The following is a 25,806-nucleotide window of genomic DNA, read 5'->3' on the forward strand; positions in this document are numbered from 1 at the left end:
ACCTCATTTTCGATAAAGGAGCTAAAAGTATACAATGGAAGAAAGAAAGCATCTTCAACAAATGGTGCTGGCACAACTGGATGTCAACCTGTAGAAGAATGAAAATAGACCCATATCTATCACCATGCACAAAACTCAAGTCCAAATGGATCAAAGACCTCAATATCAATCTGAACACACTGAACCTGATAGAAGAGAAAGTGGGAAGTACCCTACAACAGATGGGCACAGGCGATCGCTTCCTATGTATAAGCCCAGCAGCACAGACATTAAGGGCAACATTGAATAAATGGGACCTACTGCAACTGAGAAGCTTCTGCAAAGCAAAGGTCACTGTCACTAAGACAAAAAGGCAAACCACTGACTGGGAGAAGATCTTCACCACCCCTGCAACAGACAAAGGTCTGATCTCCAAAATACATAAAGAATTCAAGAAACTAGACTTTAAAATGCTAATTAACCCAATTAAAACTGGCAAGGAATTTTAAAATTTGAGTATGTTTAGGACATCAATGAACAACAACTCCAAAAGAAGTAGTCCACAGCTAATGTGGGATTCTTTTATTTGTTACCCTTTGGTAGATTGTAGAAGTTTTGTTACCTTGTTAAAGAATAAATCCTTAAACCTGTTTTCAGAATCTGTAGGTTTACTAATCATAGTTACCATGGGAGAACAGTCAACATGCCACATTTCTTTATTAATCCTATCTGGTTGTAAAATATTATGGTACAATCTGGTCAAATTTTGTTTTTAAAAATTGATTATCTATTAAAAGGATCTTCATGTTTTTAAAATATTTAACTTTTTTGAATTGAAAGTAATAACTTGAGTAACTGAGTAAATGAAGTAATTCAAAAATTGAAGTAATAAATTAAAATTCTAATTTATTTCATAATAAATATTTGAAAATCATACATATATATTTGCAACTTCTCAGGTTTTTTGCCTGATAACTCTAATATTATTACTAAAATAATCTTATAATTTATATAAAAATAAATAAAATCTCATCTATTCAACGTATTTTATCTTAATTTTCAAAATTAATAAAATTTTATTCATTTAAAAAGTCAACCAAGGATTCAGTTATTTTGAAATATTTAAGATTTTTGCATGTTCTCAAGGAGGATCATTAGACAACATGGAATCATTGTTACAAAGTAGAATTCACAGTGCAATGAATCACTCCTTTACACTAAAAATAAAAATCTGAAATTTATTCAACCAAGTTGCATTTATAAAATGTAAATCATAGTACGGCATACCTTCTAAACCCCATCCATCGTTTCATTACTCTCTTGAATGTATACATGATTCAGACACTCAGAATCTAGAAAACTTAATGTAGATTTTATGAGATGGACTTAATGCTTTTACTAATAACAGTCTTGGAATTTTTAAAGCGTCCTGTGGTCCCTGTGCAGCTGCAGCAAAGGATTTGCAAATTCTTCTCCTGTGTAGTCTTTGGACATCTGACATAATGAGATTCTACTACAATGATCATGATTGACTCTCCTGGGAACTGACTGCTCGCCAAAGGCAAGAGCATGCTGCCTGTGCGTTATGAGAGCCTGTGTGTATTGGTATTGTTTGAGAACTCTCTCAGAGGATCTGCTTTATTAAACATTGATGACAGAATATCATTGAGAGTTTCTGGTAAAATATTGTACTGATGAAAGAACTTTAAGTACACAAAAAGTTAACTCCTATCACCTCTGTTATGGAATTGAATATGATGGGACATTGATAATAGTTATTCCCAGGCTCTGCTCCATACTACCGATATAGAAAAATATCTTGGTGATATCGTCACTTCTGTTCAAATTCTTTCCTGACAATTTGCTGTGAACGCATTTTGTGCATAATATTTTATTTTTATCACATATCATTATATGTAACTGATAATTTTAACACAGCAATTATTGCTTTTATGATACATTTAAGTAATTTATTTCCATTTTAGTCAGAAGTCACTAACAATTGTAAATTAATAGGATATGGATCTTATTTCAGTTCATGTCAGAAAGCCTATATTATAATTTTAAATGTTACAAGGATGAAAAATAAATTATATTAAACTCAAAACTATCCCAGAAAATACTCTGACAGTAATAGATATCTTTCCATAGTCATAACAGTTCAAATAAGATTATTTTGTCAAAATATTTTATATAAAATGCTAATAACCTCTAACTTTTCTTATTAAATCGCATTAAATGCAAGGTTTTGACTACTATGTTATTGCAAATGCAATTATGTGGGATCCTTTAAAAAAATGGTGGCACCCTGGATTGAGTATATATTATTTCTTCAATTTCTCCGCATGTTATCTATCACACCAATGAAAAAAAAATTCTTTCCAATTTTGTTGTTTTAGGTTCACAATTTAATTACTTTGATTAAATATTTAACATGGTACCAAAATTGTCCATTTCCACATCTATTTTTAAAATCTCCCTTATGGCAGATAAGTAGAAAGTATGCAAATCCAAAGTCAAAGGTACAAGAGCTTACCTAAGTGTGAGAGCAGATGTAGGCACCCTGGTCACTCATATCTGAGAGTGCAATCAACACACCTCTAATTATCTCATGAAAGATGAAGGTATATTTCCATAATTGCCTTCTTCCCAAGTGAGCTAGCTGATTCACTACCTCATTAAAAATGGCCATTTGTTGTGTTTTGTCTTTCAGAAAGGCATTCTGGCAACAGATAATGACACTGAAGGCTCAGAAGCAGGTCCTAACCACTATCTATGACAGACAGATGAAAAACTCATACCAATAATGTTGAAATAAAGAAAACTTGAGAAAATCGATTGAGATCAGTTTGAAATGAAACACACCATGCATAATGTAAGGATATGAATATTTTGAGACTTGTAAGTTATAATTAAGTTATTGCTCAGAAAATTGTATTTAATATATAATAATAATAATAAACCCAATAATATATTATTTTCATGAATGAAGCAAAAATTACTTTTGATGTTATGAAAATATTAATGAAACTGTTGCAATAATACTTGGCATTGACTACATATTTATTTGTTCTGATAGTAGTGTAAAATCTTGGATATGTTATTGCACTAATTATAATAGCAAAGATAAAGGTTAATAATGCTCTCATTTTTACTCATAATTGAGCTAAGTTTTGCAGAGGTTAAGTAGCATCCAAAACATAATACAGTTGGCAGTCAACTAAGTCATTTGACTACACAATCAGTGTTCTTAATTGTTTCTCTGTAGTTATTCCAGTAATACTAGTTTCAATCACACTTTATATGTATTTATGAACATTATTGTATAAAAATTTGAAAGCAAATCATTGCAAAATTCAAACATTTGCATATATATTATCACAAAATTCAAAAATATAATTTACATGCACAGACAGATAGATGTATACATATATCAATAATCTTACAGGAAGTGGTAGCATCCCAATTAATAAGTCAAGCATTTGCATCATTAAAGATAGATATAAATACAAGTATGTAGTTTACAAAATATTAAATAAAAGCACATATAAAATATATATAGTAAATAAAGAACAAATAATGCTGATTAAGGAACACATTAGAAACTGTTCAATCCTTTTTAGCTAAACTCTAATAATCAATTTTATATCAGTTAAGAATCAACTTGTTGCTGGGCAGTGGTGGCGCACGCTTTTAATCACAGCACTTGGGAGGCAGAGACAGGCAGATCTCTGTGAGTTAGAGAGTTCGAGGCCAGCCTGGTCTATAAGAGCTAGTTCCAGGAAAGGCTCCAAAGCTACAGAGAAACCCTATCTTGAAAAAATAAAATAAAATAAAAAGAATCGACTTGGTTAGGATGCTACATTTTATTCATGAGGAATTAGATTTAGGAAATTTTGCAATTTTAATATAAATGTATAATTATTATCCCTTCCCTTTTTCTTACTCCAACTCCAATCATTCACGTATTTTTGTTTTATCTCTCATATTCATGGTTTCTTTTTCTTCAGTTTTTATGATACACATTATAGGTGTGGATATATATGTATGTGTGTATGTATGTTTGTATGTATGTATGTATGTATGTATTCTCACAGACATAAACATAAAATGCTTAGTCCATATTGTTTTTATATGTATGCAATCTGATTACTTAGTTCTGGATAATCATAAGAAAGGCCATTACTCCAATGTCTCTGGACTGAAATCTCAAGGTCCAAATCAGGAGCAGAAGGAGAGAGAGCACGAGCAAGGAACTCGGGACCGCGAGGGGTGCACCCACACACTGAGACAAGGGGGATGGTCTCTCGGGAACTCACCAAGGCCAGCTGGCCTGGGTCTGAAAAAAGCCCGGGATAAAACCGGTCTCACTGAACATAGCGGACAAGGAGGACTACTGAGAACTCAGGAACAATGGCAATGGGTTTTTGATCCTACTGCACCTATTGGCTTTGTGGGAGCCTAGGCAGTTTGGATGCTCACCTTACTAGACCTGGATAGAGGTGGGTGGTCCTTGGACTTCCCACAGGGCAGGGAACCCTGATTGCTCTTTGGGCTGACGAGGGAGGGGGACTTGAATGGGGGAGGGGGAGGGAAAAGGGAGGCAGAGGTGGGGAAGAGACAGAAATCTTTAATAAATAAATAAAAGGAAAAAAAAAAAAAAAGAAAGGCCATTACTTTCTTTCTTAGCATTCCTTGGATGTCTCTCTTCCTTTGTGTAGCACTGGGTCTCCAGGAATGTTATCCCTACCATATTTGCATTACTATGAGAACACTTGTCCTTCTGATACTGTTTAGTTAGCCATGCTGATGAGACATCTTGTGAGTAGCTTCTCAGACATTTCTAGGAGAAGCAATCTCACAGAAAACTTTGGTGGCGCACGCCTTTAATCCCAGCACTCGGGAGGAAGAGGCAGGCGGATCTCTGTGAGTTCGAGACCAGCCTGGTCTACAAGAGCTTCCAGGACAGGTTCCAAAGCCACAGAGAAACCCCGTCGCGAAAAAAACAAAAAAAAAAAAAAAAAAAAAAAAAAAAACCTTTGTTTCTCTGGCTCTTAAAATCTTTCTGCTCCCCTTCCTTCCTCAATGACCTCTGAGCCGCATAGTGTTGTTGATGTATCAGTTGGAACTGGGCATCACAGAACCTATTGTTCTCTACCTTTAGATTAGTTGTGGCCTCTTGTAATTGTCTCTCTGTGTTAGTTTCAAAGGTGTGGGGGAGGTATATGAAAGGGAGGATCAGGTAGGCTGTGATGAAAGTTCTATATAAACTCTTGAACTGTGTCTCTGAGTATTAAGCCTTAACTAACATTAGATGCTAAGCTCTTGGTTATACTCAGTGTTTGTCTATTCATAATATATGACATACGACACATTGTATTATCAATTCTAGACATCAAATTATTTCATAAGATATAGAATTAGAATAAAATATTTAAGCTTATTGATAAACATAAATTAATTATTTTGGCACTATGATACGAATGTCAATGACATTGAGAGTATTTTATAAGGAAAAAAACATAACAAAATTGTGTTTTCTTTAGTAAGAAATTGTTATCTCATTTAGTACTTCAAAATGCCAAGAATTTGAATGGGTACCATGGCATTCTTAAATAATATGTTCTAGAAAACTGAAGGGTTAACCAGTTATATTATCCTCCAACAAAATTAAGTACCTTTAGATGAAGGTCTGAATGAATTCAGGCAATTATGCTTGCACTTACCCCTTAGCCTTGACCCTTGTGACAACCAAAAGAAATAAGGGTCACGGATTTCGAAGCTGTCTATGAAATTAATGAGCAGCTTTCTAAAGTGAAAAATATTCAACTATGTGCATTAAAAAAATGCATTACTTTGTAACTGTGTTTCATAAATTGAACACCTAGGGGTTATTTTGTGTTGGTGACTAGCCATAAAATGTAGGTAAATGCTTTCTGGTTGGTTGATATTAAAAGGAGAACAAATTAGACCTCATCAGGGTAGTGACCACATGAGTGCTGTATACCATGTCTGGTTTAGGGTTTTGATTATTGTCTCAGTTCATTTGGGATTTGAATTCTCACCCTTCTAAAACCTTCTATACATCTCTAAATGTTTTTGGTTCTTAAATAAATGTATCGCTTTCCATTTTTAGACAAATTCAGTGATTACTTAATATGAAAAAACTATTTTCTTCTTTGGGTGTATAGACTTGCAAAAGCTCATTCAGTATGTGCTATTAGCATTTCTAAGTAGCTGAGTCATTTTTGAAATGTAATTAAGGTTACAGTACTAGTAGGAAATGTGATGTTTTATGTGATGCTTTTAATTCACATAGATATTATAGTTTTGCTATGCAATTAGATACTGTGGAAAAAAATATGGATATGAATAAGATAATGAAGAGTGATGTAAAAGCTAATGGGTCAGAGAACATGAAGGTTTGAATGGCAGAAGAAAATTAAATTTCAACAATTCATATTTATATAAGACAATCTTATTTTTCAACAAATATGAAGATAAATCAAAATATATTTATAAGCCTTAATCTTCAAACAGAATGCACTGGAGTATATCTATTTATATGATCTATCCAATTATGCATGTCCATGTTGCTCAAATTTGCACTTCTATTGACTTACAAAAATTAGATAAAAATTGCATGCTTATTACAGACCTGACGAGTAGGAATTTCAGTTTAACATTTAATATGAAAGTTTAGAGAAATGCTTTACTAATAAAATTCCAAGATATAACAAGCTACCATCCTTGAGGAGCTATTACTTATTTTTGAATTTTTATTTTAAAAGCATCTTGGACACGATGGATTGTGTTTTCTAATGCAACTTTTGGTCTGCATCTTTTTTTTAATTAAATTTCTTTTAATTAAAAATTTCTGCCTCCTCCCTTTTCCCTCCCTCTTCCCCCACTCCTGTCCCCCTCCCTCTCAAGTCCAAAGATCAGTCAGGGTTCCCTCCCTGTGGGCAGTCCAAGGTCCTCCCTCCTCCATCCAGGTCTAGGAAGGTGAGCATCCAAACCAGCTAGGCTCCCACAAAGCCAGTACATGGTCTGCATCTTTTAAAATCTGTATGATTTTACATTTGAAATGTGCAGGCAGGATGAACTTTTAACCGCCAGTCTTTTTCTATTCATGAGGAAAGGGACTCCGTTTGGTTGTGGGATAATCTCTTTGTACACTGGGAAGTTACATACCCATTGGTTTGTTTAATGAAGAACTGAATGGGCAATGACTAGACAGGAGAGCACAGGTGGGATTTCTGAGGAGAGAGGGGAACTCAGAAGAATTTGAGGCTTGTGGAATTTGCCGACCAAACACAGAGGGAGTCAGACATATAGAATGGAGCATGGGTTAAGACCTATATGACATGTTCCTATTCGTTAATAGGAACAGGTAATTAAGTTATAAAATCAAGATGGGAAAAAGATTAAGCTAAGGCCAATCTTTCATAAGTAATAATAAATCTCATTGTCACCATTTGGGGGCTGAAAGTCCAAAAATGTCTGATAAAAAATACCTGCTCTATTATTTCTTATTGCTAATTTAATGAATGTCTATTATTTTTAAAACCAATTATAGGAAAGAAGATAGACCATTTTATTTAAAAATAAAACAGGAATTCTATCAAACTGAGTTGTTTACTTGGCTTTATTTACAAATTCATTATTTACTTTATTAATGTGCTGTTAAATTGGCAGCAAAATACCCTGTGATTTTAAGGTTTCTAATGCAATTTGTCTCCTTTGGTTCTACCATGTTTTACTTTTATATTCTCTGTGTTACTTAAATATGTTTAATATTGCTGTGTTTTAATATATTTTATAATAAAGTATTCATTTCACCCAATACTAAATAAAATAACTTTTCAATAGTTTCTAGAAGCTTTTTCATGAAATAGCTCCACAATAGTGAAAATTTTAATTCTCTGACATGTAGAAATCATCTATTCAGAAGTATTTCCTTACCTGTGGCAAAATGCTAAACAAGCTGTGTTCTATGATGAGAGCCTGAAGCTATGACTTAGCAACAGAGTCAAAAAATAAAATCCTATAAAAAAGGGAGGCAGCAAATATATTTCCTGGCAGAAAGCTTTAGAAATCTCAATGAGCTATGGGGGAAGGAAAAACATACGAATGTAAAAAAAGGAAAAGAGACTGTGGGGAGAGAAGACCTCAAGAATGCTGTGGGTTGATAGTAAAATGCATTATTATACCAGTGGCATCAGCTTTTAACAATAAGATTCTAATTTCAACCCGTTTCTTATATGCTGTTTCCAATTGATGGCCTCACTTTTGACAAGGATGCAATTCATTAGAGATCAGCAACAGTGCTCCAATAGTCTACTATTTCACCTGAATTTTAATAATTTCTGAATCTCCGTGGATTTAATGATATTTTGCATCTTTCAGTGATTATGTTCTGTCATTACAATATCACATAACACAAGCATACATGGTATTATGGACATCACTCTACTATGAGAAAGCTAGCAAAGAGAAAGGAGCTCATGTCTGTATTTCTTCTCTTGTGAGACATAGGAAGTATAACAGATGTAAGTTTTAGTTTATTAAGGATACATGATGATTTGCAAGATAGCTGGCTTACAGAGCACGACATAGTCTCAAAAAAAACACAACTAGAAAAACTAATAATTGGGCAAGTGTGATTGTGGCACATAACATTATTCCCAGCACCCAGTAGGCAGACAGAGGTAGATAATTAAAGATGGAAAGAAGAGTATAACTGCAATGTTCCAGACCACTCAGTGCTACACAGGGAGGCTGTGGCTAGAATAAAAATAGCAACAACGATAGCAAAGTTACTTTTTATTAACAAATCCCTCACAGAAGAAATCCAGAGGTAAAAGAAGGAAGACAAATGATGTTAGAGAAATCGAAAGAAGCAGGTTTGCTTCTGGACCTCAATGTGGAATGAAATGTTTGCTTTGATTATTCTTGCTGATGCACAAATGAGAGTGATCTCATTAAGTGATTATTGGTTGGCAACGGTTTGAGTAAAAGCATACAGTCAATGCTTCCTTTAAAAAAGTATAAATTATCATGATGTTTTATGAAATAAAATACATATAGATCTTTTGCATTAAAGAATAGACTAGTAATGCAAAAAGATAAAAGAAAAAATTTAGATTAAAAATGTTCAAATATCCTTAACAGTAATATTTTCACATAGTGTATTTAAAAGACCTATACATATATAAAATGAAGGGCCATTCAGAAAGTTTATAGCAAAAATGTCTTGTTTTTACTTAACTGTTTATATCTGTGTTTTTCATTGGTTTTTTGTACTGTAAGGTAATTTAACAAGATTTCTACAAATAAGAAAGAAAATTCAAGAAAACATTTCAATAACTTAAATGATGTTTTGTATACTTATAGTTATTCCTATATTGAATCTTTTTTCTGTGTTTGAGAGACTTTATTAATATATTGTGTTCTTATAATGATTATATTTAAATAAACAAAAATCCAAAAGGAATATAGACTTATTATCAAATATACCTAGACCTTAATTCATCCTATTATGGAAACTTTTCCCTTCCTTTCCCTCTGTCTTTTATTTTTTCCATCTTTCTTTGGTTAATATTAATTAATTAGCAAACTCTTTAAATGGATTTTTTTTTTTTTTGGTTTTTTCAAGACAGGGTTTCTCTGTGGCTTTGGAGCCTGTCCTGGGAACTAGCTCTGTAGACCAGGCTGGTCTTGAACTCACAGAGATCCGCCTGCCTCTGCCTCCCGAGTGCTGGGATTGAAGGCGTGCGCCACCATAGCCCGGCTTAAATGGATATTTTTGAAATGGTACTTAACTACTGAGCTATGATCTGAAAATTAGCATTTGATATATTTGTATATACAGTACAAACTTCTTTCACTTATTTTGTACTGTAAGTGGAAAATTAAGAAAAATTGTGTCAGCTTTATCTGTTAAGTGAGGACTTATATCAGAATAAATATATATTTTAAGTATACATTTAGTAACGCAATTAGAATTGCTGTCAAGACTCTTGCTAATCAATAAAGAATGACACTGTATCCATCATAACAGAAAACTGGGAATATGGAATAAAAAGCATAGAACTTCTTTTTAAGTTTTTAATTCCTCAATGTATAAGATTGAAAAAAATCAATATTTTGAATCAATGAGTAAGAGAAAAGTGTTGTTGCTTTTGTCTACATTTTTAACTTTGGTGTTGTTTAGTAGGACTAAATGAAACAGAGAGAACAAACACGTAAGATAAGGAGATCCTTTGAAATATACTTTAAATGCAACAAATAATATGTCAGATAAATATTTTAAATGTATTAATTCAAAAATATTTGCTTAGAAAATTTCCTTACATTGTTTGTTATGCATCCTTGAGGTTCTATGATGTTATTGTTATTCAGAAGCTTTGGGTCTTTCAGAGCTTCATTTTAAATGGTTAGATCACACCTTTAATCCTAGCATATGAGACAAAGAGCCAGGTAGATATTTATGAGATCAAACCACCCTGGTCCAAAGAGTCAGTTTCAGTATAACCAGGGCTGTTATAAAGGGAAACTCTGTCTGGATAAACCAAAAACCAAAACCAAAACCGAAACAATTAAAACAATTAACGAACCAAACAAACATCACGTTTAGAACACAGTTCATTCCATTATTATAATGAGATATTAGGAGTTTTAAAGAGAAACTTTAGAAATCTCATTGTAAAATTTTTAGAACTATTTTCTGTTTAATCAGACTTTGAATACTTACATAATTAGAAATTTATAAGCATCAAACTATGTTAGCATGAAAAATTTTATGCATTCCTTTAGAGACCCCCAGGATCCAGTGTTGACGCTATATGCTTGAAACACATGCAACCCAAAATTTACATGCAGTATATCATGGGATTGGCTAACTATAGGTTTGTTACTAAGGATTTCGTCAATATGCTGCAAGAAATTCTATGATTCTAGCATGACTTGCAAGACCAAATTATTTAACAACAGTAAATTTGAACAAATCTATAACCAGTAAGAAATTGAATCAGCAATAATTTCTTATCAAGGTACAAGAAAAAATACATAAAAGAAAAACAGAATAATTTCTTTTTACCAGCAATCTCGGTGAATATTTAAAAAAAAACAAAGCACAAATATCATTTCTTCCCAAACTCTTATAACAATTTAAATATAAACATGAATTTCAACTCACTTCATGAAACAATAAATTCCTGATACAAAAGTAAATAGAAATATCTTAGTAAAAGCATTGACCAATAATCCCGGGAATTACAGATTCAATAGTCCTCAACAAAATAATAGCAAATTTCATTAAACAGCATAATAAAAAAATCACATTCTGTGACTGGGTGAGTCTTTCCTGAGAAGCCAAGATAATTCAAGACACAAAAATCAATTAATGTGATAAGTATCTCATTAAAGTAATGAAGGACAAAACCATGTATGTATAAATGAAGATAAAGCACTTGACAAATTCAGTACTTTTTCATGAAGAAAAATGATTTTCAGTTAAACTAGAAACAGAACGTAGTTCAGATAAGCTCCTTATTTGACAAGCAACAGCCAACATTTGCAAGAGGGGCCACTTGTTTTTCCCGGCCACCCAGCTAGCTTAGATCAAAAATAAATGCACAGAAACTATATTCAATCACTGCTTGGCCCATTATCTCTAGCTTCTTATTGGCTAACTCTTACATATTAGTTTAACCCATTTCTATTCATCTTTATATCACCATGAGGCTGTGGTTTACCAGGTAAAATTGCCAGCATCTGTCTCTGGCAGTTCCACAGCTACTCTCTGACTCTGCTTTCTTTCTCCCAGCATTCACTTTAGTTTTCCCTGCCTAGCTCTGTTCTTTTGTCCTATTACAGGCCAAGACAGTTTCTTTATTCAGCACACAGAGGAGAGGGGACTCCCACATCAGGCAACTTCACAGTAAATAGGGAGATAAGTAAAGATATGGGAGCTGAAACAAGGATAATATACTCGTCTTGTCTCTTCTGTTCACATAGCATTGGAAGCCAGAATATATCTACTCCTGATGACCCTCTTCTATTTGCCAAGTGTCCCTTCCAATACATCTCTATCACAGCTCAGGATCCATCTTCTTTTCTCTTGATTTACTGAGTCCAATAGTGATGCCCATATGTATATGGATGTGCAGCCATCTAGTCAGTCAAATCATGATGTACTTACCTGTGGGCATACCATGTTAAAAAAAAAAAAAAAGACAGCTTCTTCTTTTAGCCATCAACTCCCAGCAACCCTCCACCTCCAAACCCCCATCTTGCTGAAATGATTCACTGCCAAGTTTCCAGGTAACTCAGCTGTTTTACAGCATGTCATGGCCAGAAAGCAAGATGCCATAAAATTCTTTACAACCCTCTATTTCTAAAGTTTCCATTATCTGGATTTTATATAATTTTTGCTCCTTCTTCTGAGTTGATCTCTGAGCTTTGGACTTTATATATTGGCACAGATAAACAATATATCATGAAGCTTTTGTAGTTACCTATTCTCAGTACCTTTTGTCTCTGCTATACTCGTTGTTTTCTGCAAAAGTAAACTAAACACATTTAACTCTCTGCAAATTTCTTTGTTAAAACAAAGATTTGGAATTCAGTTCGATGATATAACAATTTATCAAACAACAGTAAGACCCCTCACCTATGGTCTAGATCTTCTCCACCATGTATTTGGCCAGGCTTATAATACCAGTAATGAATTCCAATCTGTTGAGCACCTTTTTTTCTTACCTTTCCTTTTATTGACTTATTTCAGTGGAATTAATACATATTTTGTCTCTTAAAATTTCCATGACAATTTTAATCATGATATTTTAAGATGTGGTCTGTTGTGGTTGTTTTTGTTCTCTTTTAGTAATATTTCCATTGCTTTGCACTCCATTGCTCCTGTTTCTTCCTCCTTGATATGACAAGTGTATTCATATACTATAACTTCACCCATATTTGTTGAATTACTTATATTTTCATAGTAAATATGCCAAAATCAGGCCAAAAACAGAGTTTGAGATATATGTTAATGTTAGACCTTCTGCCTAACACGGGCAAGTCCCTTAATTCAAAACCAAGCATTGGGTTGGGCACCAGCCAGCTCTCAAATAAATCCCACACAGAGGCTTATTCTTATTTATGAACACCTGGCCTAATTTTACTTGTGTCTTGCCAACTTTTCTTAAATTATCCCTACTACTTTTTGCCTCTGGGCTTTTATCTTTCTCTATTTCTGTATAGCTTTCTTTTCTTCTTTCTCAATGGCTTGCTGTGTAGCTGTATAGCTGGGCTCTGGCGTCCTCCTCTCCTTGTTATCTTGCTCCTCCTCTTCATCATTTCTCCTTCTATTTATAACCTCTGCCTGCCAGCCCCACCTATCCTTGCTCCTATTATGCCATTGGCCATTTTGTTCTTTATTAGGTCACCAGGTGTTTTAGACAAGCAAAGATTCAGGGCTTCACATAGTTTAATGAACATAGCATAAACAAAAGACGCACACCCTAAAAAAATATTCCCCAACAGAGGTCCTGGAAAAGGTACTCCTTTATGTGATCTGCTGTCATTATCAGGAAACATCTACTATGACTAGAGAAGGGTAAGAAATACAGAGTTCAACTTTCTTCTTGCTAGAGATGACTGCACATCTTTATATTATAATTTGTCTTTTCAAAAATTATCTTTGGGTACTTAAAAATATGCATACAGAATTTTTAATGCTCATTTTATTTGCTCTGTTAAAATGAAATACTGTCTCTTCGTTCACATCCATGTTACATTTCCATATGACAGTGTGTGAAAAAGAATGTGTGCTCATTAATTAATTTTAATGGATGGGTAAATGAAAATTAATTTATCTGAAAAATAAAGGAAATGAATACTTCAGAAGCTGAAGAAGAATATTTTGTCAAATGTTAGACATGAATGAAAAATATAGAAGATTACCTTTTGAATTATTTGATCATATTAATGTATTTGGTTATAGTAGCTGCTATAATTTTTTGCAAATGAATCTCTTAACTCTTTCTAAAACACTGTTGAAACAAATGTGCAATTTCAAGTTTCATGTCCTTTGTTGCCCAATTTCAATTTCGTTTGATTCTTTCTAGCCATTTTTAAATTAATTATTTTAATTTTTTCTGAGAAGTTCATACATATGTACCCTATTTTCACCATTTTCTCCCCTCCCTGCTACAACTGTTGTGATTATTTCCCTCTCAAATTTATGACTTGTTATTGTTAAATATGTGTACGTAATGTATTTGTAGCAAATATGTTTAATGTTTGTGTGTTTCCTATCACAGTCTATGCGCATGTGTACCTGTAGTTGGCATTAGCTACTTTTATTTGTATAATGTGTCCTGTAGTTCATCACAGGAAAAAAAAAGATTCTATTTCAGCAGGCATTGATTACATACATGCCTTCACCCAAGGTTAGATTATGACCCCTCCTCAGCACCTCCTGCCCCCACTAGTCATTAACATTGACATGTCAATTGGAGGTGTTATTCTTCAGGTTTTGTTTAAGTGCTCATATTTTAAGGATATCATTTGTACAGCTTCTCTCTCATATTTAGAAAGCGCTATCTCACAACATTTATTCTGATCTTATAATCTTACAGAGATCTTACAATCTTTCTTCATGTTCTTTGTAATGAGCCCTGAGCCTTGGCATGCTAATTGATGTTGTCATTATTCAGAACATGTTTACACAGACATATTATTGACATTTTTTACATTGAATTGGTTCAATGAGCATGGAAATAGATTTGGGCAGTTTAGAATTATTCATTTAATAAATATGTATTATACTGCACTGTATACAGTAAAGAAAACAAAGGAATTATTTTCCTAAAATGTCTGACAAGGGTTCATATCTTTTATGGGAATTATTATTTTTTCTACTTTATAAATTTGTTAAATAACTTCTCCTAAAATCATAACATGCAAGAGAAAAAGTACTATTAAATCCTACTCTTAACTTCCTGTGTGTCTAAAGAACAACCTGGAGGAATTAGTACATACATCTTGAAACAGAAGACTGGCATGAAAAGGTTGTAAAGTTTTCCTAAAGTTTATAATTTAGAACAGAACCTGGAGTCATATGTCTCTGAACAATTTTTGATAACTGTATAATATTAACTCGGAATGTTATTGGAGTTTGGCTTGTGTTATCGCTGCATCTGCCCATTGTTCAGCACTCTGTGCTCTGGGTCACACAGATGGCCATGCTTGTAATCTCCCTTCTTCATTACTTGACACATTTGGATTCAGGGCTGAGCCAAAAACCCTACAATTCTGGATGTCAAAAATTTATGATTATATCGTGAAAAATTAAAAGGTGTGTGAAATACAATATTTGAGTAGATTTCTCACATGTAGAACACTCTCCTAAACCATGTCCCTAAAGTACCTGGAGGTCACCTCATTCATACATATAAGATACCTATTAAAGGGCTTTTACAGACTTTAAGAAGGAGCTGGGGATTAACTGTTCTCTGTGGAGACATACTTCTGTTAAATAGCTCTTTTGATTTCAGTTGGAATCCATGATTCCCAGGACACCGAATCTATTTAAGAATTTTATCAAACATCACAAGACTGTACTATAAAAATCTGCTCCTAGACTTCCTTGAGTGGACATACTGTCACAGTTTTTCAAAGTGATTATATAATAAATAAACAAAAACTCAGGTATTACTATTTTAGGGGATGTTAGATAATAGCCTTGAGCTCATTTTGAAAACCATTAGTTAAGCCTGCTATGTGTCAAAGTGAAAAAAAGTGTCACATAGTCTTTTAGGTGATATGTATTCTTCTCAGTCAGCTTATTCAATATTATTTCGAATTACTTGCCTATCCTTTAATTCAAAATTTACACATGGTATCAACAAGTACTATCATACCACTTAAATTTTTATTTCTGCATGTAGTCTGTGCATGTGTGTACACCTATGCACTTATGTGTGCTGGAGGGTTTGCATGAGATCAGTTCATATTTGTTAGTTCCAAACACTTGTTCACTCTGTTTTCTATAGATGCTTAATGAATTCAAAGTTCACATTTTCAGAAAGAGATTAGATGACCAGTGTGTCCTGAGAAGCACCTGTTTTTGTACCCATAGCTGGCATTACAGGCATGTGCCACTATGCTTGGAACGAGAACCTGGCTTTTGATCCCAACTGGGGGCTTCCAGCCTGTAAACTAGCATTTCACTTACTGAGATACTTTGGGTCACTACAAAATGAGACCAAATGGAAAAAGGTTTTCTTTCCAGGTAAATACCAATGGTAATGACAGCTTACTTGCAAATTTGAAGAGAACATTGTTAAAATTAAAGACAAAAGACTCACTGTTTGTCCTCTGAAGAATTAAGTTGGCTTTGTGAGTATGACAGTGGTACAACATAGGCTTTATGAATTATTAGTTTCAAGTGTAATAATTTGTCCTAATGTGTTATGTTTCTTTGAAGAAATTGATTCATCACCAGCTACTGATGAAGAATCATCAAACTGTCACATGTGGTTAATATTTTTTTTTATTTTCCCATAGTGCATGATTATTTTATTAATTGGGGTTTATCTCCTCCTTGCTCTACAAAACTGTACTGAGCAAATGGTCCTTGACTGTCAAATATTCCATACATAATTGCTGGGTATATTTTATAAAAATCATTTCCCTGCATTGAGGCCTTAAAGAGCAAGAGTTATGGTACATACATTGCTGTAAGCAATACTTGGTGCTTGTAAGTAACAAAAGGGAAATTATAGCACCCATATTGGCATTAGTGATATCAGGTCACTGGGCTTTAATCAAAAGGTAGTAATAGATTTGATATTGGTCGTCAGGAAATACAAACTTTATTGCAGAGATGCATAAACAGTTTCCTTAATATTTTACCTTTTTACAAATAGTGTTATGGCTACCTTTTCTCAATTTATACTAGTGGAATTTTAGAAAATTTGCAACGGAAGCCATATGACTGATAGATGATAGGTAGACAAATAATTAGATATATCTAATAGGCATAGATAGATAGATAGATAGATAGATAGATAGATAGATAGATAGATAGATAGATAATGATGATAGATAGATAGATAGATAGATAGATAGATAGATAGATAGATAGATAGATAGATGATAGATAGATAGACAGATGATAGATAGATATAAATATTTACATATATACTTGATGATAGATATTTAGATAGTCAATTAACCAAAACTGTGAGTAATGATATTATAAATTTCAAGGACAAGGATGAGAATAAATCAAGAAAATTTCATTTTATATATATATATAAACACAAACACATACATATGCTAGTTATATATATATAAATGTATATATATACATATATAGATATATACATTAGCGAGTGTTTATTAGGACATTTCTCTTATACAGGTATGTGCAAGTTGGTTATATATGTTATATATATAGAGAGAGGGTTATATCAGTTGTCTGTTTCTGTAGTTATCAGTCTTTCTAATTGATATAGAATCTGGAAGTGAGCCCAGAGGTCATTATTCACTAGTTTTAATGTCCAGCAAGTTCCTGTATCTTCCTGTTTCTTACCAGCCACTAGGAATTCTGATTACAGATCTCTACCACAATGTCCTGCGTTTCGCACAGGTACGAGGGATCTAAACTCAGATTAAGTCTTGTATAGCAAGCATTTTACTAATAAAACCTTCTCCCAGCCTGAAAAATTGAATTTCAAATAGTTCATGACATTTCTTTTTATGGAAAGCATCACTGAAATAAAGAAAATATTTTTCAGCTAACAGCAATGACTAAAGATGTAAATCAATTTTCAGAGAACAGAATCTGGAGAACAGTTGCACAGGTGTGTAGATCAATCCCCCAGAGTTTGATAAAGGTTAAAGAATGTGTATTATCTGATACTTAGTAATAAGAATCAGTGAACGTGGAGACTCATAACAGTCAGACTTTTCTTCCTTGTGACTGTGAATCTTTCAGTACCTCCTCCAATTCACCTCGACACTTTTCTACTGAACTGATTAGAAAGTAAGAGTCTTCTCAGGATAGAATACAAGAAATCTTTGTCATGAGTTTAGTTTCAAAAAGTGATGAAGATATGCTAGTATTGAGTGAAAACTTTGACAGACTATTGTATGGATTCATTTCCCAACACAATAGCTTGCTCTTCTATTACAGCAGCAAGCCAGGTATAGCATGGCAGGTTGTTTCTGTTGCAGTGGTCAAAATGTTTTCTCATTTGGAAAAGCAATTTTTTGGATTTTAGATTTCTTTCTTCTTATTACTTCCAGTTTTACACAAATAGGCTTCCTAAATTGTACATCAGAAATTCTAAAATTATCATGTTTTCTTGTAAATAATGCAAAGTATATATGAAATGTCATAGGATCTAATTTGTTAATTAATGGCAGACTTTACCTTCATGTTTACCTTAACAGCTCAGATCAGACCTTTTCATGTGGTGAACAACATATCTGCGCTGTTTTCAATTTTCTCTCTGATTTCCTCAAAGTTTTTCTTCTGGAAGTAACTGCTTTTATTGTACCTCTCTCAAGGGGCCTATTGTGTTCTCTGTCATGGGGAATAATGAATCACAGTATGTAACAGCATAGCTAAATTTTGGTAATTAATTGAGCTGTATAGTATTTAGTCCTTAGGATGAGGAACTGTTAAAAATCTTAGTATTGTGTAATGCTATTTTCCTTCTGTTAATTATAGCATAATAAAAAAATATAAACTAGGTCTGGTAAAAGCAACCAACATTTTAATATTGTATCTGCAAACCCACGTTAAAAAGTTCTTTCCCTGGCTATTGGTAATATTTGACTTACAATCTTGAAGTCCAAGCCAAAAATGCATTATAGTATATACAGTAACTTGTTCACAGGACGTTTACCACAGCAACTGTAAGGTTAATAATTCTACAGGGCATCTTGTATACATTTCCCTGTCTGAAAGTCAAATCATCAAAGGCTCAGACCCCTATGTAACAAAATTTTGAATTGGGCTATAATTTAATATTCAATTGATTTTAAATACATCTTTTTCTCTTTCTCCCTTCTTCTCCCAAGCCCCCTCTCTCTGATATGTGTGGGTATGTATGTGTACACTTGTGTATGTATGTTCAATTATTAGAGGAATAATTGTATTTAATCAAAATATGTGAACCAAATTACCATGAATGATGACTACAATGGTCAGAGATTGGAAGGCTTTGGTTTGTTTGCTTGGTTTTTGTTTGTTTGTTTGTTTTTTAAGTTAGGGTTTCTCTGTAGCTTTGGAGCCTGTCCTGGAACTAATTAACACTTGTAGACCAGGCTAGCCTCAAACTCATATAGATCTGCCTGACTATGCCTCTCGACTACTGGAATTAAAGGGATGCACCGCCAACCACCTTGCAGAAGAATGCTTTATATCACATGTACAGTTTCATCGGCTGATCAAAGTGCATTTTATCAATAATCATTTTAATTTTAAATATAATTTGATATTATTGATAAGACACATATTTTAAGAACTTGCAAATGGATATTTTTGTTGTTGTTAAGGAATCTCAAAGCTCTGGCTAGCCTACAGTTTGTCATGTAGCCTAAGACCCTCTTTCCAAGATATCAAGCACTGGGAATACAGTCCTGTAACCTCATACTACGGGTTGTTGCAGGTAAATATTTTTTTATTTATTTGTTTATTTATTAAAGATTTCTGTCTCTTCCCCACCGCCGCCTCCCCTTTCCCTCCCCCTCCCCAAATCAAATCCCCCTCCCTCGTCAGCCCAAAGAGCAGTCAGGGTTCCCTGCCCTGTGGGAAGTCCAAGGGCCACCCACCTCCATCCAGGTCTAGTAAGGTGAGCATCCACGAAACTGCCTAGGCTCCCACGAAACCAATAGGTACAGTAGGATCAAAAACCCATTGCCATTGTTCTTGAGGTCTCAGTAGTCCTCATTGTCCACTATGTTCAGCGAGACCGGTTTTAACCCGCGCTTTTTCAGACCCAGGCCAGCTGGCCTTGGTGAGTTCCCGATAGAACATCCCCATTGTCTCAGTGTGTGGGTGCACCCCTCGCGGTCCTGAGTTCCTTGCTCGTGCTCTCTCTCCTTCTGCTCCTGATTCAGACCTTGAGATTTCAGTCCGGTGCTCCATTGTGGGTCTCTGTCTCTGTCTCCTTTCGTCGCCTGATGAAGGTTAATATTCAGGAGGATGCCTATATGATTTTCTTTGGGTTCTCCTTCTTATTTAGCTTCTCTAAGAACCCGAATTATAGGCTCAATGTCCTTTATTTATGGCTAGAAACCAAATATGAGTGAGTACATCCCATGTTCCTCTTTTTGGGTCTGGCTTACCTCACTCAGGATGGTGTTTTCTATTTCCATCCATTTGCCTGCAAACTTCAAGAAGTCCTTGTTTTTTACTGCTGAGTAGTACTCTAATATGTATATATTCCATACTTTCTTCATCCATTCTTCAATTGAAGGGCATCTAGGTTGTTTCCAGGTTCTGGCTATTACAAACAATGCTGCTATAAACATAGTAGAGCATATACTTTTGTTGTGTGATAAGGCCTCTCTTGGGTATATTCCCAAGAGTGGTATTGCTGGGTCCAGGGGTAGGTTGATCCCGAATTTCCTGAGAAACCTCCACACTGCTTTCCAGAGTGGTTGCACAAGTTTGCATTCCCACCAGCAATGGATGAGTGTACCCCTTTCTCCACAACCTCTCCAGCAAAGGCTATCATTGGGAAAAGGAACCTTCATTCTCTGCTTTTGGGATTGCAAGTTGTTGCAGCTACAATAGAAATCATTGTAGAGAATATTCAAAATGCAAAGTACCTACAACAAACAATAACAACCAAAAACAAAAAAAAAAATCATATGAACCAGATATACTACTCATTGGTTTATAGCCAAAGACATTACAACTATTCCCTAGATAGTTGCTCAGCCATGTTCTTTGCTGCTCTATTCACAATAGCTAGGAACAGATAGGAAGAGTTAGAAGGAGGATTTGGAGGAATGAATTCAATCTGATCCTTCTTTCAACTTTTGTATAAAAGCAACCACATTGAATGCTTTAGCCAAAAATAAAGAACCAAACAACGACAACAAAATACTATGGTGTCTGTGTGCTCAATATTTTGTACTCATTTTCTTTGAATTTTTCAATTCTACAGTCAAAAGATCAACATTAGTAAAGATATTGATTGTGATGCAGCTGTTTGTTTCAACAAAAATTTAAGACTATGTTTTAAGAAGACTTTATTATTATCATCTTAATGTCTTCTCTCAAACATTCAATTAGGAAATTCTTAAATAACAATTTTTTTTCTTAAACTTAACATATGCTGAAGAAATCAGTCAGCTCATTAGAATACTATGACTGTCCTCTCTGAAGGTATGTATTCAACAACACTGATTTCAGAGGTCTACCCTGGCAAGTGATGATGGTTGGGTATAGAAAGAAGGCAGCTTCAAGTCAGCAAATACTAACTTTCAGAGCATGCTGGTGCACACGTCTCTTATTTGTCTTATCATCAGTGTAGTGGTTGTTTTATTTCTAATTTCTGAAATCCAATGTATGCGTTTTACTGATTGAGAGGCCTGCATTTTTCTTCAGGTATTTTTTTTTTCTGTCCTGTTATAAATGGAGTCCTGATAAAATTTACCCTCTTAAACATGGGGAAACAATTTTCCCGTATTCAGTCTAAAAACTGAAAAGCAGCAATGACTAGTGAGCATTTATATATGATTCAGAGATTTTTTTCTTTCTTACTTAAAGTTTCTTTTTTAAGAGATGTGGAGGCCCAAAATGTGGGCCCATTTTTATTTTGTCTGATGGTCAGAGAGTTTGAAGGTTGCATAAATGATGGACAAGCATAGTTGCACATAGTTGCTTGGGTAATTTTAACAGTAAATAGCTCATTCAAGTAGATCCATGCCATCCTGACAGGTGGTCAGGATATACAAATGTACTTTTGCTCCTTCTTTTGTAACAATGAGGTCACCTGGAAAGGGGCAGCCTTCAGAATAGTGGTATAGAGCAGCCTCACTACCTAGACAACAGAATGCTAATGATTTGATGTCTCAGAGTGTTAAAACCATTGGCTGTGTGAGTTACCTTTGGATCATGTTAATAAAGTCTTTTGTTACCTTCCCCACCTCCCATTTACACTGGGTATAAAAGCTATGGCAAAATAAATGCAAATGATTTCAGTAATCACTAGCATCCCCTGCTGGTATTATTCCTTGGTTTCTGCCCTGTTATTTTTATGCCTCTTAATATTATTTCCTTATATTTCTAAAAGTCCCATGACACTATTCTGGTAAGAGGTGATTTTGTCAAAGCCCGTCCTTGACAAAGAGAAATATCTATTTTGTTCATGTGAATCAAGATTAGTTAAGTTATTTTTCACAGCCATAGTCAAACAACCATCATACATAAAGCAAGACAAAATGCAAACGTTGGTGTTAATATATACTAATGATTATAAACTTACAAAATAGTCTATAATAAATATATAAAACCACTCTCCTTTTAGTGGTTCTATGAATTTGGATATATCCTTTTCATATGTATATATTTAATATGGCAATGTTCTTGATTAATTGTTCCCTTCAGCAGTATGAACTGACCCATTTCATCTCTGCTAATTGTGATTTGAAATCTATTTTGTCAAATATTAGGACAGTGGAACCTAATTAATCCTAGTTCAGTTTGCTTAAAATAACTTCTTTTATTCACTCACCCCAATATTGTCTGTGTATTTTAGGGCGAAGTGTGTGTCTTTCAATTAATAAAAAGGTGACTAATAGTCTCAAAACTGCTATGTTGTATTTTTGATCGATGTTGATACCATTAATTATTAAAGTTTCTTTATATCATGCATTTTTTTCCTCTTGAAGTTTTAGTATTAGGTCATCTATTATTGATTTGCTTAGCTACTCTCTTATCAAGATTCATTCTTTAGAGTAATCACATAGATGTGTTTATTTTTTCAATATGAAGTATTCCTTTCATTACATTGTATAAGTCTCTCTTAGTTGTCATGAATTTCTTTAGCTTGTTTTATTACAGAAAATATATTTCATTTCAATTATGACATGTATTTTTGCTCAATAGTTTCCTGGGTTGAACACTGTTGCCTCTCAGAGCTTGAAGTGCATCATTTCCCTTCCTCTTGGGTCTTATTCCCCATTTGGGGAAGTTAATGTTTGTATGATCTATCTTTCATTATATATGACTTGTTATTCCTTTTTTTTTGGATTTTCTGTTTAATTTCTTTGTCTGTGGGTTTTTTTGCCTTAAATATTGTCTGGCAATATGAAACTGTTTTCTGATATTGACCATTTGGTTATTACAAATGGTTATTAGTCATCTCATTTTCTTATTTTGAAACAGTTTGCTATTTTAGGATTATTGAACTCTTATATGTCTTTAGCATGAAGTCTTATACAGACAACTAATTTGTTGAATATTCTCATAGTGCCCAATTAGGTCATCTATTATTGATTTGCTTAGCTACTCTCTTATCAAGATTCATTCTTTAGAGTAATCACATAGATGTGTTTATTTTTTCAATATGTTTCAAAATATCTCAAATGTTCTCTATTTACCTTCTTATATATTTATCTTTGTCATTATGTTAGAGATCTACTTACTCCATGGCTTTCTAAAAAATTCTGTTGGTGTAATAAAACTCAATGAACAAAAGCAACATGATATATATGTAATATATATATATATATATATATATTACAACACACAGATTAGAGTCCCCCACTGAGGGAAGCTAGGGTCAGAACTAACAGTGGAGGCAGGCAACTGAATCAGAGACCATGGAAGGATGCTGTTATTACCATCCTCATTTTTCTTCCTTATCTTGCTCTCTTATACACCCAAGGAACACCTGCCTAGGGATCACAGCAGTACCACTGGACTGGCCCTCCCCACATAAATCATCAACCAAGAAAATTCCTCCACAGACTTGCCGCCAGACCAATCTGATATAAATAAAATGAGACTTCTATCCAGATCACTGATGATTATGCCAACATAATTCTTTAGAAAACAACAATACATATAATTTGTCTTCAAGAACAAGTAGTTTTTCTAACTTTGAACTGTTTATTGGTGAAATGTTCCATTAAGTTTATATTCAAATTTCTGAAATTTGATTTCTAGTATTTACGGTTCATTTGCTTTTAGTGTATCTCTTTATAAATTCCACTCTCATACTGTTTCAACTTTTTTATTTTGTATTTAGCCATTCATGTTCTTTTGGCATTCATTCAAGGGTTTATTTATATCTTCTTTTTATCTTTTTCTTTCTGATTTAAATATGCTGAAATCATTTTTTTTTTAATTTTCTTGTCTTGAATTATGTCTTTTTTTCTGAAAGATGCTATTCAATATCCTCAGCGGTCCTTCTTAAATCAGATCCCAGATGCTGGATATCCCATCATGATAGGTGTCTAAATATTAGTCTCCTTTCAAGGACTTCCTCCCGCATGTCCTGTGCAGTGGCTGCAAAGTTACATCTGTGTTTCTGATTATGGGTATTACCAAATCTTCCCCTTGCTTAGTGTGCCTAGTTCTAGTAAAAGAAAACTCCTTAGGCACAACTGCAGGTCATTGGGAAGAAGTATTGGGAATGCAGTCTCATGATACTTTCCCTGGATTGCCAAGTGTGCAATTCAGTAAGATAAGAGTTGTCAAGCCACAGTCTCCACAGAAACCTTAAAATTGTTATCTTGCTGCTTCTGTGGTACAGCATCAGGAAACAGGTTTCTTCTTGGAACTTCCCTTCCTTTCCTAATGTTTGTGAGTTTCTGTCTCTGTCTCCAATCTTCAAATCTTCGATGTCTCCTTTACTGATTTTATGAGTCCTTTTCTAAAACCATGACCTCTAATATCTTCTGTGTTGCCTGCCATTGGAAGGAGAAATCTCACCAAACCTTTGCAATCTCTGTAGTTTTTTTTTTTTTTTTTCTGGACTTCTTTCTTTTCTGTCTTGTAAAGTTTTTGTTGTTATTGTTTATATTTTGTGTCTGCTGTTATTTTGTTTTACTTTGTTTTGATTTCTTCTTTGTTTTTTGTTTTAACTCTGTTTGAATGTTGATATTTTTGGTCATCACTCAGTTCTTCTCAAAATTGTAATGGAACACTTTGGCTTTGTCTCAAGTAGGTTCTTTGAATTTATATATTTTTACATTTATTTATTTGCTTATTTTGGTTTTATTGAGTGAAGGTATCTCTTTACGGCTCTGACTGTCCTAGAACTGACTCTATAACCAGGCTGGCTTCAAACTCAGATATCCAACTGCCTCTGCCTTCTGGGTTCCTGGAATTAAAGGTGTACACCACTACTGCCTGGACCAAGGAAAATCTTATATAGTACTTTTGTTTATAAACCATCATCTTCTTAATTCCCTTCTTATTTATTTGCACTTATGTTTTTGCAGACAAAATATTTTAATGGTACTTTAGAAGCATAAATTGTGAATATTTTGTAACAGAAATATTGATGATACCTTTTAAAATTCTGTTTGACACTTTATGTCAAATTTATTTCTTTCATATAATCAAATATAAAACTATTAAAATCTGTAAAATACCAAATCATCCAAAAATAAAATGACAAAAAATTTAAAGAATCAGAAAGAAGAAAAGAGAAAGATTTCAGATTGCTAGCTATTCTGATAGTAATGTATTATATCTCAATCAAAAAAATGTTTTCCCAGATTGGAGAGATGGCTCAGAGGTTACAAACGCTGGCTTTTCTTAAGAGGTCATGAGTTCAATTTCCA

At 33.8% G+C, this 25,806-nt stretch overlaps 1 long non-coding RNA gene across 1 annotated transcript in view; it reads left to right on the forward strand.

Moving 5' to 3' along the window:
* Positions 1-20,730, forward strand: part of LOC126504814 (uncharacterized) — a 210,927-nt gene extending 190,197 nt beyond the window's left edge. The window contains exon 3 of the long non-coding RNA XR_007592718.1: positions 20,007-20,730. This is a non-coding gene — a long non-coding RNA (uncharacterized lncRNA). The remainder of the gene's footprint in view (positions 1-20,006) is intronic.
* Positions 20,731-25,806: the final 5,076 nt, after the last annotated feature.

Source organism: Alexandromys fortis, unplaced genomic scaffold (genome assembly GCF_014885135.2).
Source record: "Alexandromys fortis isolate MF-2015 unplaced genomic scaffold, M_Fortis_MF-2015_v1.1 scaffold_32, whole genome shotgun sequence".
Lineage (NCBI taxonomy): Eukaryota > Metazoa > Chordata > Mammalia > Rodentia > Cricetidae > Alexandromys > Alexandromys fortis.